At 36.0% G+C, this 16408-nt stretch overlaps 1 non-coding gene across 1 annotated transcript; it reads right to left on the bottom strand.

Moving 5' to 3' along the window:
- Positions 1 to 14081: 14081 nt before the first annotated feature.
- Positions 14082 to 14188, bottom strand: LOC119625414 (U6 spliceosomal RNA). Its single transcript, XR_005241622.1, has one exon. It is a non-coding gene; the product is annotated as a U6 spliceosomal RNA (small nuclear RNA).
- Between the last annotated feature and the right edge of the window lie 2220 nt (positions 14189 to 16408).

Raw genomic sequence — 16408 nt, 5'->3', positions numbered from 1 at the left:
TATATGGTTTTTATAGTGTTGAGATTTGTTCCTTTTACAGCCAGTATTTGGAGGGTTTTTATTATAAAAGGATGTTGAATTTTATCAAATGATTTTCAGCATCAATTGAAATGATCACATGGTTTTTGTCCTTTATTCTATTGTATACAATCAATGAAATATATCACATTTATTATGTATGTTGAACCATGCTTGCATCTCAGGGATAAATCCCACTTTATTGTGATGGATAATCTTTTTAATGTATTGTTGAATTAGGTTTGCTGGTATTTTATTGAGGACTTTTGGATGAATTTTCATCAGAACTGTTGGCCTGTAGAGTGTGTGTGTGTGTGTGTGTGTGTGTGTGTGTGTGTGTGTCTTCGTCTGGTTTTGGTATTAGCATAAATACTGGCATCATAGAATGAGTCTGGAAAATATTCCTTCCTCTTCTATTTTTCTGAATAGTTTCAGTAGGATTGGTTTTACTTCTTTCAATGTTTGGTGAAATTCAGCAGTAAAGTCATCTGGTCCCAGGCTTTTCTTTACTGGGAGGCTTTTTATTACAACTTGAATCTTATTATTTGTTTTTGATCTGTTTAGGTTTTGGATTTTTTTCACGATTCAATCACAGATAGGTTGTCTGTGTCTGGGAATGTATCCATTTTCCATTTATCGTAGGTTTCTAATGATCCTTTGAATTTCTGCAGTATCAGTTGTAATGTGTCCTTTTTCATCTCTAATTTTATTTGAGTCATCTCTCTGTTTTTCTTACTTAGTCTGGTTAAGGTTTGCCAGTTTTCTTACCTCTTTTTTAAAAAAACTATTCATTTTGTTTATTTTATTTCCTATATTTTATTTCATTTTATTTTTTTCTGACACAGGGTCTCATTTTTGTCTCCCAGACTGGAGTGCAGGGGTGACATCTTGACTCAATGCAACTTTGACCTCTTGGGCTTAAGCAATCCTCTCACCTCAGCCACCTGAGTAGCTGTGACTACAGGCACATGTCACCACCACATCTGTCTAATTTTTTAAATTTTCATATTTTTTATAGAGGCAGGCTTTTCCATGGTGCCCAGGCTCCTCTCAAACTCCTGGGCTCAAGGAATCCACCCTCCTTGGCCTCCAAATGTGATGGGACTACAGGTATGAGCCACTTTACCTGCCTCGTTGATTTTTTATATTGTTTTCTTCATTTCGATTTCATTTATTTCCTCTCTGATCTTTTTCTTTTTTTTTCCTTTAGAGACAGAGTCTCACTCTGTCACCCAGACTGGAGTGCACCAACATGATCATGGCTCACTGCAGCCTTGACCACCTGGGGTCAAGTGATCCTCCCACCTCAGCCTGCCAAGTAGCTGGGACCAGAAGAATATGCCACCATACCCAGCAAAAATTTTTTTGCAGCGACGACATTTTGCCATGTTGCTCAGACTGGTCTCCAACTCCTGAGTTCAAGCAATCTGCCCACCTCAGCCTCCCAAAGTCCTGGGATTACAGATGTGAGCCACCATGCCCGGCCCTTCTCTGATCTTTATTATTTCTTTTTTTCTACTAATTTTGGGTTTGGTTTGCTCTTGCTTTTCTCATTCTTTAAGATGCATTGTGAGGTTGTTTATTTGATGTTTTTCTCCTTCAATGATGTATGCACTTATAGCTATAAATTTCCCTTTTGATACTGCTTTCACTGTATTGCATAGGTTTTGGTATGTTGTGTTTCCATTATCATTTGTTTCAAGAAGTTTTTCAATTTCCTTCTTAATTTCTTCATTGACCCACTCATCATTCTGGAGTGTATTGTTTAATTTCCATGTGTTCGTACAGCTTCCAAAATTCCTCATTATTGATTTTTAGTTTTATTCTATTGTGGCCAGAGAAGATACTTGATATTATTTCGGTTTTTTTTTTTTTTTTTTTTTTTTTTTTTTAATGCTTTAAGACTTGTTTTGTGGCCTAACATATGGTTTATCCTCGAGAATGATCCATGTGCAGAGGAGAATATGTATTCTGCGGTTGTTGGATAAAATGTTCTGTAAATATTAGTTCGATTTGGTCTTAGTGCAGCTTAAGTCCAAGGTTCTTTTGTTGACTTTCTGTCTTGAATCATCTGTCCAGTGCTTCAAGTGCGGTGTTGAAGTTTCTAGCTATTATGGTGGTCTATCTCCCTCTTTAGTTTTAATAATATTTGCTTTATATATCCATGTGCTCTTCCCTGTTCTTTTCTCAAGAAGAAGGGGTGTCTCCCCATAGCCACCGTAGCTGGAAATGTGCTGGGTCACACCTGAAGCCATCACATCTCTGAGTCTCATCCAAGGCCTACAGAAAGTACTACCTCGCTGAGGCCGCTGATTGCTCAGGGCCTAAGGAGTATTTCATCGGTAGATGATGAATCCTGCCAGCACTGGTTCCTTGCCTTCAAGACAGGGCTTTTTTTTTGAACCAGAGTGTGTCTAGAAATATCATTCAGGGGCGAGGACCTGGAATGGGGTCCTCAGGCCTCTGCCTGGTCCCCTATCCTACAGTAGATGAGCTGGCATCTAAGTTGCAAGACAAAGTCCGCTTTACTCTTCTCTCTTCTCTCCTCAGGTGGAGGAAAGTCATCTCTCCTGGAGCTGCAAGCAGAGCTGCCTGGGTTTCAGAGAGGAGCGGCGCAGGCACTCCCATGGCCACCCTGGCTGGTGTCTCACTAGGTCGCATGTTCCCCAAGTCCACTGGCTCTGAGCCCAGCATAACATCAGTATTTGCCCGTGAATTGCAGTCCTTGTGGCTTAGTCGGCCTTGTGAGTTTATTTAGAACCCCAGAGCCCTTTAGCCTGGAATGATAGGACTTACTGGAACTCAGATTGTGACTGCTAAAATGAGCAATTCCTCTATGGCTAAAGCTGGTCTAAATGCACCCTCCATGGGCACAGACAGAGTTCTGCCCAGTGTTGCTTTCTGCTGTGACACAGCAGTACTGAGTTCCAGTGCAGAGACCCACAATTGCTGTGCTGTCTCCACTGGCAAGCGCAGATTCTCCCTCCATGCCATGCAGTCACTGCTGGGGGATGGGGAAGGGATGCTGGCAGCAATCCAAGACTATCTTTCCTACCCACTTCAGTGCCTCTTTCAGTGAAATGAAGTTAAAACCAGGTACTGCGATCACTCACCTGATTTTTTGTTTTTATGAAAGGGTATGTGTGTGTGTGCGTGTGTGTGTATAGCTGTTAAATTTGGTGTTCCTACAAAAGAACAATCAGTGGAGGCTTCTATTGTTGTTCTGCCTCCTCCACATTACATTTAGTTGTCACATCTCCTTATGTTCTTCTTGGCTATAACAGTTTCTCAGACTTGCTTTTGATGACTGACAATTTTGAAGAATACTGGGTAGGTATTCTGTAGAACTGCTTCATCAGTTATGATTTTTCTGATATTTTTCTCATGATTAGAATGGCATCGTGGGTTTGGGGAGAAAGATCACAGAGGTAAAAGTGATATTTTTATCATGTTGTATCAAGGGTACTATCAACATAATGTAAACAGTTCATGTTGACATTGATCACCTGGCTAGGTAGCCTTCATCAAGTTTTTTTTTACTGTAAGGTTACTTTTTTCTTTCTCTTTTTTCATACTATAATTTTTTTGAATAAAGTCACTATGCAAAGCCCACATTTAAGGTATAGGAGTCATATTCTACTTCCCTGGGAAGAGAGTATATACATACATTATTTGAAATTATTCTGAATGAGAAATTTGTCTCTTCTCTCCTTTTTATTTATTTATTCAATCATTTATTTATTTTAATATGGACTCTTGGATATTTATTTTATACTGGGTAATAACCTAATACTACTTTATTTTGTTGCTAAAATTGTGAAAGTTTGAGCCAATGGGAGGGCTATCACTTAGCTTCTGTGTCCCTTTGACATATCTCCATCATTGTGGGGTTTTGTTTTATTTTGAGCACTCACTTTTCTAACACTACAAGATGATCCAATTCATATTCTATATTACCTTTACTAGTACTAGAATCAGTCATTTATCCAAGGACCCATTGTTCCTTTTATTAGAGAATGATCATATAAATCAGATCTGAGTGCTGGGCATGTTCTTTGCTTTATTTTCTTCTTTTTTTTTTTTTGAGATGGAGTCTCACTCTGTCACCAGGTTGGAGTGCAGTGGTGTGATCTTGGCTCACTGCAACCTCCACCTTCCAGGTTCCAGCGATTCTCCTGCCTCAGCCTCCCAAGTAGCTGGGACTACAGGCATGCGCCACCACACCCAGCTAATTTTTGTATTTTTAGTAGATGGGTTTTCGCAATGTTGGCCAGGATTGTCTCGATCTCTTGACTTCGTGATCCACCCACCTCAGCCTCCCAAAGTGCTGGGATTACAGGCGTGAGCCACTGTGCCCGGCTGTTCTTTGCTTTCAGGGTGTCGTTGCTTCTAAGCCATCTCAACTGGTAGAACAAGGATATATTTGTGTATACTAACCCATGTATATATAAATATCTATAAATATTTATAATCAATCATCTGTATCCATATTAAACTAAACATGAGTTCGTACAGATGTCTCCAACTCTATTCCATTACCACATGGATCATTCTGGTCTCTCCTACTGGCTTATTTGTAAACTCTCACTCTAATAGTGAGACATCTGGCTTCTACCATCTGCCATCCTTTTACTTAATTTTTCAATTCCAGCTTACATGGATATTAATATTAGAACTCTTAATATCTAATATTAATATTAGAACTGTTACTGTGGGGAAATTTTTTTTTTTTTTTTTTTTTTTGGAGACAGAGTCTCGCTCTGTCACCCAGGCTGGGGTGCAGTGGCCGGATCTGAACTCACTGCAAGCTCCGCCTCCCGGGTTTACGCCATTCTCCTGCCTCAGCCTCCCGAGTAGCTGGGACTACAGGCGCCTGCCACCTCGCCCGGCTAGTTTTTTGTATTTTTAGTAGAGACAGGATTTCACCGTGTTAGCCAGGATGGTCTTGATCTCCTGACCGCGTGATCCGCCCGTCTCGGCCTCCCAAAGTGCTGGGATTACAGGCTTGAGCCACCGCGCCCGGCCGAGAAAATGTTTTATCAACTAGAGTACTGTGCTTATTTACACTTTCTTTTGCTTTTAGTCCTATAGACACCACATACTTCCAAAGTTACTTAAGTCAGCATATTTTCCCCTACTCTAAACATTTGTTTTATAACTTAATTTTTTGGAAAAATCACGATGTTAATTGAGATGTGCATTTACCTGGGGTAAATATTTGGAGAATTTTAGTCAAATGTTGGGTGGGATCTGTATTGTTGTAGGTCTTGTAAAAATTAGAGATATTTCCCCATTTTAAGTTAGCTTGCTCATTTAAACTGTCACATCACAAAGCGAAAAATAAATCCTCAAGATGTAGAAACCAGCCAAAATGTTTTATTGTCTCTTTATTCTACTTCAAACACAGTGACGAGCAATATCCAGATATTACCTGTACTTTCCTGCCCTCTGATTGAAGGTGAGATTCTTTAATTTTCCAAATGGTCTGGCATTCCAGAGGTTCAGGTGAATGACAAAGAGTTTGCTCAACACTTACAGCACAGCCTGTACCAGCAGGACTGGGTTAATGTCAGAAGGGGTAAAAATGTTCCAATTCTTTTTATTACTTTTTTCAGTCAAGAAATTGTGGGTTCATGGTAAGACTCACTCATAATCCTATGATCTCACTTGGAGCACTGAGGGCAAGTTTCTTCTCATCCTTCATAGAAACAGAAAAAACAAGGCTGATATCTAGAAAAACAACACAGGCACTTTGAGCTGAGGATTTACACACTGTTGACTTACACACGGTGGTGGCAGATATTTCAGGTTCCCCAAATGAGATTTTTCTCAAGATCTATTATAAGACATTCATCTCTCTATACTGAAAAAACTGCACGAAAACCAAACACAAATATGTTTGGAGTCAAATAAATGGTTTTGTGGATGAATGCATCCACATATTGAAAAGTTCTTGGATATTAAATTCCACATCCAGGGAGTCTCGTTGAACTGCACAATGGAATGGTTTGAAAATCAGCCTCATTTAGGTGATTCTGAGAACACTCTTTTAGGATGTTACCAATGCTCTTATCATTCTTAAAACAATCCTTAAGGACTGTATTTTGAAGTAAGCTCTTAGGTTATTGTTCCATGACAAAGTTATTTTCTAGGCAATTCCCTATGGAAGTGGCAATTTAATTTCAACAACTACAGAGATGATCCTGGTAAAACCTCAGTACAGATCACCCGCAGCGTAATTCTCTTTTGAGATAAAGGAAAGGTTACTCCATGGCTATGTCATCAGGATTGCTTGCCATGACGATCATTGGCTATATTTGTTTACAGACTGGTCCTTTTAGTGCCCTGCTGGGATCATTTCCATATTTCTGTTACCAGCATTACTCCCCATGAATTTTAACTGATATTGTGTCCCTAAAATTCATACTCATTGGCCCTGTTATGCCCCAGGAGCAATAGCAAAGAAATCCAATATAACTTTCTCACAAAACAACCCAGGCTCAATGGGATAATTTGTATCTATTAGTTTTTCCAAATATATGCAATATATATTAAATTATAATGTGTAATACATCATTTTTTTCCTCTCACTCTGTCTTTCTCTTTCTCCACTCCCTGCAGATAGCTTATGTCCATCTGTACTATACATGGCCAGAAGCCAGGTGTTTCTAGAAGCTCTTGGTCAAATTTTACTTTATAAGTGTGAAACACCCTGACTTATTTTTTCTCAGACAAGTTGTTATACCATTGATAACAATGGCAATGGCAACTCTAGCCAGAAAGCAAGCTGAGCACATGAATTGGGGTACCACATAAACAAAATCCTGTTCAGACCACATTATTTGTATCACTGAGAATAGGATTGTTTTAAAATTTATATTGTGAAAATTGATTTCTTTTGTTATTAATAATGAAATAGTTTGTAATTCTTTTTCTATATGATTTAAACATACTGTTTTAAAGAAACGGTATAACATAGAGGTTAAGAAGGTAGGCTCTGGAACCAGACTGCCTGGTTTTCAATCCAGCTGCACTACTTACCAACTGGTATTATGTGACCTTAAGCATGTTATTTATCCTTTTGGTACTTCATTTCCACTTATAAAAAATAGGGCAAAACTAGTTCTACATTATACAATTATGGTGGGCATAGCCAAAGAATTAATATATGCCAGCTGTTTAGAAAAAAGTCATGATACAGAGTAAATATTTAATAAATATCAGTTACTCATTATTGTGCACCTATCATACCACAGTCTGTTTTAATTTGTGTGGTAATATGCTTTGGTTTTAAATAATTATTCATAAACTGTTTGGTGCTTGTAACCAAATAGAAGTTGCAGAATATATCAAATTCCTAATAGTCTGGTTTATTATGTTATAGCCCACAGCAAAACTTGGAAGAAATTGAAAAATTGGACTACTTTTCTTTGAAATTACGGTTTAAATATCTACTACCTATTGGAGTAATAATCCATAATCTATATTGTAATCTATATAAAGCTGGACCTCCTGCTCTCACTCTGAAGTCAACCTGAACATAATAAATAACTAGAGAACAAACATACAAACAAAAACATAACATGCCTAAAAATTCAGAAAGCAATTTTGTTTACTAATATCTCTGAAAAAATATCAAAAAGGATTTTCGGTCATAATACACAACAAAATGTATTTAAATCCTTTTTCACCTATCTTCTTAAAGTCCTGTACCACATGGTAGAGCGGCTCACTCTGTATTCATCATAAGAATATTTTTTTTTTTTTTTTTTGAGATGGAGTTTTGCTGTTGTTGCCCAGGCTGGAGTGCAATGGTGCGCGATCTCAGCTCACTGCAACCTCCGCCTCCCGGGTTCAAGCAATTCTGCCTCAGCCTCCTGAGTAGCTGGGATTACAGGCATACGCCACCATACCCGGCTAATTTTGTATATTTAGTAGAGACGAGATTTATCCATGTTGGTCAGGCTGGTCTCGAACCCCCGACCTCAGATGATCCACCCACCTCAGCTTCCCAAAGTGCTGGGATTACAGATGTGAGCCACCACACCTGGCTCAGAATTTCTTAAAATGTGCCCTAAAGACAGCCTGGATTAGTCCTTACCTTTCTTACCCTCCTTTTCTTTAGGACCCGTATTTTTCTTCTGCAAGCAACTCTTTGTCATTTCCAATATAAAGCAATCTAGCTCAAACTCCTTTCAATTATTTCTTTATTTGGTACTCTGATCTGCACAACAAAACCTAGGCATTTAAGACTCAAGAAAATTATTCATAGTGGTCAGGCAAAGAAAGAGGATATGAAGGTTTATATGTTGGCTTACACTTGTAAACCCAGAACTTTGGGATGCCGAGGCAGGAGGATCACTTGAGTCTAGGAGTTTAAGATCAGCCTAGACAACATAGTGAGACCCTATCTCTACAAAAAATAAAAAATATAGCTGGGCATGGTGTCACGTACCTGTAGGTGCGGCTACTTGGGAGGCTGAAGTGAGAAATACTTGAGCCCAGGAGATCGAGACTGTAGTGAACTGCGATTGTGCCACTGCACTCCAGCGTGAGCAACAGAGCAAGACCCTGACTCAATAAATAAATAAATATTCTTTAATAAATAAAATTTAATATTTTTCTACAACAATTGGAGTTGTAACCTAGAAAAAAGACTATATGATTAATCAAGACAAATACTTGTATACATACCTAGTATTTATTTTTCAGTCCACACTTATGCTTGCTAGTTAACTGACAAAACAAATATCTAAAAACAGCTGTAATGACAAATTGTGGTGTCTTTCATTAGACATATGAGAAGTCTAATTTTAGAAAGAACTTGATGATCAACTGATTCTGGTCAAAAAGTACTAATTTGTTACATCTTGAAGTGTTTACATACCAATAGTGGTACAATTAAGCATGTGTTTTGGATAGTGTCCTTGTTTCTAAACATTGCAAAATATAGTATTAAAATCCTGCTTTAACAGAATATTTAGTTGGACTGTCCTTTTAGAATCTGAATCCTTGTTTGGAATCACTGCTCATTTTATTACTTATTTTGTATTTTTGAAAAATGAGAGAATGGGGGAATTTACAGTCAAGTGATTTTCAAAATTAAGTAAGTAATTCCTGTGAAATTAAAACATTCTGTTGGAACATAAAAGAGGAGAGTGAGACCAGCAATACTTCATAGTACCTAGTTTATTGTTAATGCATCCTTTCATAATGAGATAGTAGAATCAGATGTAGATAATTTGATATGACATTTAGCTGTTACCAAGTGATAAAATGTTGATTGCTTTATACTATTGCCTAGCCACACCCCCAAATGAGTTTTCAGGTTAGGAATAATTTTTGAAATAGGTTACAGATGGTATAATCATGTGATAAATGTTTGGAGTTAAAGTGAAGATAAATCAATAGCTGAAAATATTCTTGGTGTAAAAAATAAAAAGTATTCTAGGGATGAAACTGACACTATTTTTGGCTCATGAGCATTTATTTGGATCTTTAGAAGAAAATTATGAGATATATTTTTATTCTTTACCACAGAGAAGCATTTTTTTCTGAAATACAGAGATCCTTTGAATAAAAATATGCACAATCAATAGCCACAGTTTTTGTACCTCAGGTTATTTATCTGACTTTGTGAAGCAGATATATTTTTCTGGTATGCAAAGCCTTAACAGCTAGGTATCAAAAGAATTGTTTATCTTGATTTTTTTTGCCTTAGAAAATGTTTTGAAGTAGACCTAATGATTAAACCTTTTGGAAAAAATGAATCATTCATATCTTCCCTGTGTGACTTACTGCTTTCATCACAGCTGTATATTAACAATATTTCATAGTCACTGTAGGTAGTACCTTATGTTTAACTATGAGAGAAGTTTGTCTAGAAAGGAAACTACTGTTGTTTTATTGGATCATCAGGAGGATAAGCTCTCTTTTAAGCTCCGTTATATAATGTCAGCGATTTAGAGAAAGTCCTCTTACCCTTTTACCCATAGACTAGTTGTCAGGTAATGTTAAGACTTATTCCATAGAGTCATCCTTAATTCCTGTTAGTAACATTTAGTAAGTTCTGAAGATATATGCAAAATGTAAAATTGTGTCATAAATTATGGTCATTACAAGAGTACACAGAATACAAGTTAATGCAATCATATTTAGCTTCTCTTCTATTGGATTCTTTTTTTACTCATATGAAATTATTGTCTTATGATATTTAAAGCAAAGGAAAGCAAAAAATTCAATACAAAGTAGAGAGGGGACAATAGTAAGCTCTCAACTGCCAAGATTAATAATGTGCTTTGGGTATGCAGAAAATCAAACAGCAAGATACTGACTTAATAGGGGGCAGAATCCTGTTTGTCATTCACTGTTTACCCACAGGTCTCTGAAATTGTCTGCTCTGTTATGAAATGTGTAGTGAAGCAGCTGATAGCAGCGTATTTTCTCCAATAGGATTCTGATCCTTACCTTAGGTCTGTCTAGTGCTGTTGAAAAATAAATTACTACTCTTGAAAATTTGCCCTAGGAAGGCTCCGTCTTGATATAAAAAAGTAGGACTAGACATCTGGTAGACATAAGCTACCTAGCAAGTGACAGAAGAATGTATATAATATGCTTATTTCATTGGTTTACTCAGTTGGAAAGTAATATATTTCTATATCACCAGCTATTGGACAAGGCAGAGAGTTTTAAAGGCATTATCAAAGATATTATGAATTATTAATGTCCTTCCCCAACCTATCAAGCTAAAAAAATGAAGTATTGATAGAATAAATTATTTGACATTAGGTAGAACAGTGTAAGATTAAATTTGAGGGAACAAATTTCCTTGTGTTTTGTGTCTTTTCTTGTCTCAAAATTTTGAATCCAGCAAGCCCAGCTATTTCTTTTTCTTTTTGAAATTTTAAAGTATTTTAATTGACAAATTTAAATTGTATATACCCAAGATATACAATATGATGATTTGATATACATATACATTGTATACTAATTATCACGTGAAATTATGAACTATTTTTTAAAAATTGCTTTTCTGGGAGTCTTCATTAGTGAAGAAGTGAGTAATCTTGTGTTTTTGTGTCTTAAAAGCACTTTTTTCTCTCTACATGTTGTGTATCTACTTTAATGCAAGCGCTTACACTGCCATACTATCATTCTTTGCTTATGTCTGCTGTAGGCAATTAAAGTTGTAATGAGCATCAATGATCATTATTGTTGTATTGCATGTCTTCACATTCGAAGTAAAACCTAGTCATACTTCAGAGAAAACTACACAGGAAGCCAGTGAGACATCTATGACACATATTAGAAGATTTAGAATTCCATCACTATCTTTGTAATCTGTAAAATCCAAAATTGCTAAGTTTTTGATAATTAGTGAGTACTTTTATTCATACCACTCCCATGCCCTTCCCTCCTCACTATTACTTCTTGAACTTCTTTGATTTCTCCATTTGTGTCTCCTCACAAACCACTGGGAAAAAAAAAATTTGTTGAGAAAGCAAAAGTTGGTGACAACATTTCATATTTTACTGTTAATTAAAATCTTCAATCTTTATGTAGTTTTATTTGTACAAGAATAGTACTGTAGACATTTTACTAGTGATATTTTGTTTGAATATGCAAACCCCTAATATTAGATCAAGGAAGGTTAGCTAAAATTAAGAGACCTCATAGACTAAACGCTACCTTGAGGAATTTACCACAGTCTAACACTAGGGCATAACATTTAGTGTTTCGGGCTTTAAACATTTTTTAAATTATATATAGTAAAGTAATACATGTACATAGTTTAAAAGTCAGGGTTGATAATGAAAAACAGCAGGTCATAAACTGCCTCACCTATGGCTTACTCCCAGATAACTTCTCTCCTGAACCAACCATTTTCAACTCTTAAGTTGTTTTATTTTTTAAAATTTATAATTTACCTGTTTTTTGAAAATTTCTTAAATTTCTATTTCTTATTATATCAGTTTTATCATTATAACTTATTTCCTACTGTGAAAGACACTTTTTACCAATTGTCCTCCATCCATTCTTCCAATAGAATTACATCATAAGTTTTGGTGAAGTCAACATTTAGTTTTGCGTTATTATGATTACGGCTATGTGATTTACTCTATATTGTTCATTGCTGTGACATAAATTGTACAATTGTTTTATTTCCTTTTGGAATTAATGACTGCCTCATTTTGGGAAGGTTTAGGTTTCTTTTTTTTTAATAACTGATTAATTTATCCACAAACACTACAACAAAAATCTTTTTAAAAAGCTGAAATAAACTCTTAATCATATTTTAAAAATCAGGAAATTCAGTAGTTTCCTTTGGATCTTAGAGAAATCACACGAGGCGTCCTTCATCTTCCTGCTTCAGTTTCGAGTGGTTAATTTCAGTACCTGCCTCAGAGCTGTCATTCTGGGCCATCTACTCACAATCGTTTAAGAAATCCCTTACCTGTTTGCTATGTTGAAGTTTATATTTTCTGGATTTCATGTCTTTCACTTTGTGGTTGACTACCTCATTTTAGCAAAACTCATCTTCTAGATGTTTTCTAAGAAAAGGTTTATGGACTTGCATACATAAAAATGTCATTTTTTTCGTTTTCTTTTTCTTTTTTTTTTTTTTTTGGTGAGTCAGGATCTTGTTTCCAGCACACTTGGTATGATTTTTTTTTTTGTTTTCAGTCATTGTTCTGGGCATTTGGCGGCCTTTTTCATGTGAAAATGTGTATTTTCTCGTCCTGATATTTTTATTTAAATTGTATCTTTAATAATTGTATCTCATGCATTTTCTTTTTTTTTGTTTCTGAAAATTCTGTTGGTCAGAGATCTCTTGGTTTTGGTCATTTAACTTTATTTGTTTTCTTTAGTGGTGAAATTTTTCATAATTTTGTTATAATTAATAAGAAATAGTCTCAATATTAACATTTAGAAGTTCTACTTAGCATATTTTTTTAAATTTGATAACTGTGTTTCTAATTTCTAAGAATACTTTCTTGTTCTCTGAATGCTCCTTTATTTTTCAGCCCTAGTCAACACAGTGTTTGTAGCTTTGTGAGTGACCTTCAGGCAGAGATACCTAGCTTAGTCATGTCTGGATCTTGACCCGCAAAACTATGAGATGATAAATGTTGTTTTAAATGCTAGGTTTTGGAATAATGTTTTATGCAGCAATAGATAACAAGCAAATACAGCAAGGCTTTTTGGTTTTCTTAAAAATATATACATATTTTCGTGAGAAAAGACAATCAAGACAGCTGAATATAGCAGTGTTCTCTCAACACAGGGCAAAGAATATTTTATAACCATGTGTTATTAGTGCTTTTGGCATTTTACATAGATCAAAGTATAAAGAATAAATACAAATATGTTTTTTCCTTTCTACCATTTATGAATTGCTATCTTATGGTGTTATTAATGGCTATTAATGAATGTCCTACATTCTCAATTTGTTAAATTTCAAATTACTTTCCATGTTATTAGTCTGTATATTTTTATATTGTTCTGAATTAGTAAAGATAAACCTTTAAATCACAAAATTTCAAATGAAATTTCAGTGTATTAAACGCCCCCCACTGGCCAGGTACGGTGGCTCATGCCTGTAATCCTAGCACTTAGGGAAGCCAGGCAGGAGGATCACTTGAGCTCAGGAGTTCAAGGCCAGTCTGGGTAGCATAGTGAGATCCCATTTCTACAAAAAATAAAAAAATTAGCTGGGTTGGTGGTGGATGCCCGTGGTCCTAGCTATTTGAGAGGCTAAGGTGGGAGGATCACTTGAGCCTGGGAGTCAAGGCTGCAGTGAGCTGTGATTATACCATTGCACTGTAACCTGGGCAACAGAGTGAGACCCTGTCTCAAAAAAAGGCCCCACACCCCAATACTATCATTATCAATGACCATTAAGGTGATAAAGAATGTAATTATCACCAGAATCAGTATGTATTCCATTTATCTTCAAATGCTTGTTCACTGAAGATGCCATGATCAGTGACAAAATTAGTGAATAAAATGGGAGTCCTATACACCATTCTCCTTCTTATTTATTTTTATTACTTTTTTATTTATTTAAAATGGAATACTTCACAAACTTGCATGACTTCCTTGTGCAAGAGCCATGCTACTCTTCTCTGTATCATTCCAATTTTAGTACATATGCTGCCAAAGTGAGCACTTTTAATAAAAATATTTTACCACTTGGCTAGAAACTAAAGAAGATTTGATGGACTACAAAAGGAGTGCTGTCATAAAGAAGAAAAAGTACCATAATGGAAATCAGATATAGGCAACATATTCAATGTCAGTAGTAAAAGAGGTCATTTTAAAATCATGTTTGAAAAAGTGGATGGGGAGTGGAGCAAAATAGCTGTTACTGAATAACCATTCTTTGCCAGACACTACGCTAACTACTTATGTACCATCTCATTTAATACCCACAACAACCCTGTGTGTTAGGCATTTGACTCTCCTTTTGCAGATTAGGAATCTGATGCTCACCTGTTAGTGCCAGGGAGTTAATAAGCAATGGTGCGAAAATGTAACCCCAGATATGTGGGACCCCAAAGCCTCTCTTCTCTCTGTAATTCCCTTCCTGATACAAATGAAGAATTCTATTTCATATCTGATATAGTTTGACTGTGTCTCCACCCAAATCTCATCTTGAATTGTAATCCCCGTAATCCCCACATGTCAAGGTAGGGACCCAGTGCTAGGTGATTCTATCAGGGAGTGGTTTCCCGCATGCTGTTCTTGTGATAGTGAGTGAATTCTCACAAGATCTGATGTTTTTATAGGCATCTGGCATTTCCCCTGCTTGCTGTTCTCCCCCTGCCGTCATGTGAAAGGGTCCAAGCTTGCTTCCCCTTCACCTTCCATCATGATTGTAAGTTTCCTGAGGCCTCTCTAGCCATGTGGAACTGTGAGTCAATTCAACCTCTTTCCTTTTTAAATTACCCTTTATAAAGACAGTTCTTTAGCGTGTGAAAACCTACTAATGTAATATCCCTCAATACCATTACTTACTTCATAAGTATTTAGTTTCTCTCATATGCCACAGTTAGTTCTAGGTACTATGGATAAAAAGAGGAATCTTGCTTCTGAAAGCTGACAGATATTGTTGATTTTCAAACAATAAATTATTTTTTAGCAATTTATTTTACAATTAAAAATATCATTGATGCTACTTATTTTAGTGACTGATTTTCTCCTTTGAATATGAGTCAACTTTAGTTGCAATCCATGCAATACAATGGGACTCAAAATTCCTGTCATTTTGTTCAGCAAATGTTGAATTAAATAGCAACACAAATAAATAATGAAGGACCACACCTACAGAGTAAACAAATTAAATCAGACAAAATTTTATGAACGCCATTTCTTTGTTCTTAAAAAAAATAGCAAAAAGGTTTAAGATTAACATTATTTATTTGAGTAATCTTAACTCTGTTTATTTGGCACTAATTCTGAAGACACTGGTTTCTGATGTGGTTTCTGATGGTTTCTGGAGAAGTAACTCAAATGGACTATGAAAGAATAATGTGATCTTTGAGGAATGCTGAAACATTACTGTATTAATTTTAAGAAGTATCAACCAATTGTGAAGAACTTTGTGTAGGGTTTTTGTTCAAAACTTGATGTGCAACTCACTGGTTTAACATGTGTTGGCATGGAGATGTTTTTCTGGAATGATGTGTTTTCACTAAAAAAAAAAAAAAAAAAAGATGTAATCAATGCACTGTTTCCTTTCCTCCCTTCTGTTGTCGAATACATAGTATATGGCTTTTGTTGGAAAAGGCAAACAACAAAACAAAACAACAACAACAACAACAAACCAACGAAAGAACCTTAGCATTGTCATTGAAAAAGGATTTCAAAATGGCTTAGAAAACTGGCCTTACTTCAAAGAGCACATGTAAACTAGTTATTGCACCTTGTCTGAAGAATCAGAAACTTAGTCTGCTTTTTGTTTTTCTTAGTTCTAAAATTCATTTGCCTGTTTCTGATCACACGGCAGGCTAGGTGCCTACATTAACTCTTTGATAAAAACAAGACAACATTTCTGGTAAAATATATTTAATAATATTTTCTTAAATTTATCAATGAACTGACAGTAAACTAATAAAATCTTAGGTCTGTTATCTAAGTGAAGTCAGGAACTCAGAAAGGTAAGTGGGGAAATGGAACTGGCTTCCTTCCTAACCACATTTCTCAATGGCCTCACAGGGTATTGAAATAAGAAACAAATTCAAGGCATATATCTAAGATAAGGAGTCTAATAGGAGGACATCCCTCCCCCATAAAAGTGGGATGTCGAATGGCTAAGTAAGGGTGAGCCAAAATCAAACTTTCCCTCCTCACTTTACTCCCCAACGAAACAAGGATAATCAACATTCTT

This window comes from Chlorocebus sabaeus, chromosome 13 (assembly GCF_047675955.1).
Source record: "Chlorocebus sabaeus isolate Y175 chromosome 13, mChlSab1.0.hap1, whole genome shotgun sequence".
In the NCBI taxonomy this organism is placed as follows: Eukaryota; Metazoa; Chordata; class Mammalia; order Primates; family Cercopithecidae; genus Chlorocebus; species Chlorocebus sabaeus.
Note: the sequence above shows the minus strand (reverse complement) of the source record. Positions and strands in the feature narration are given on the sequence as shown.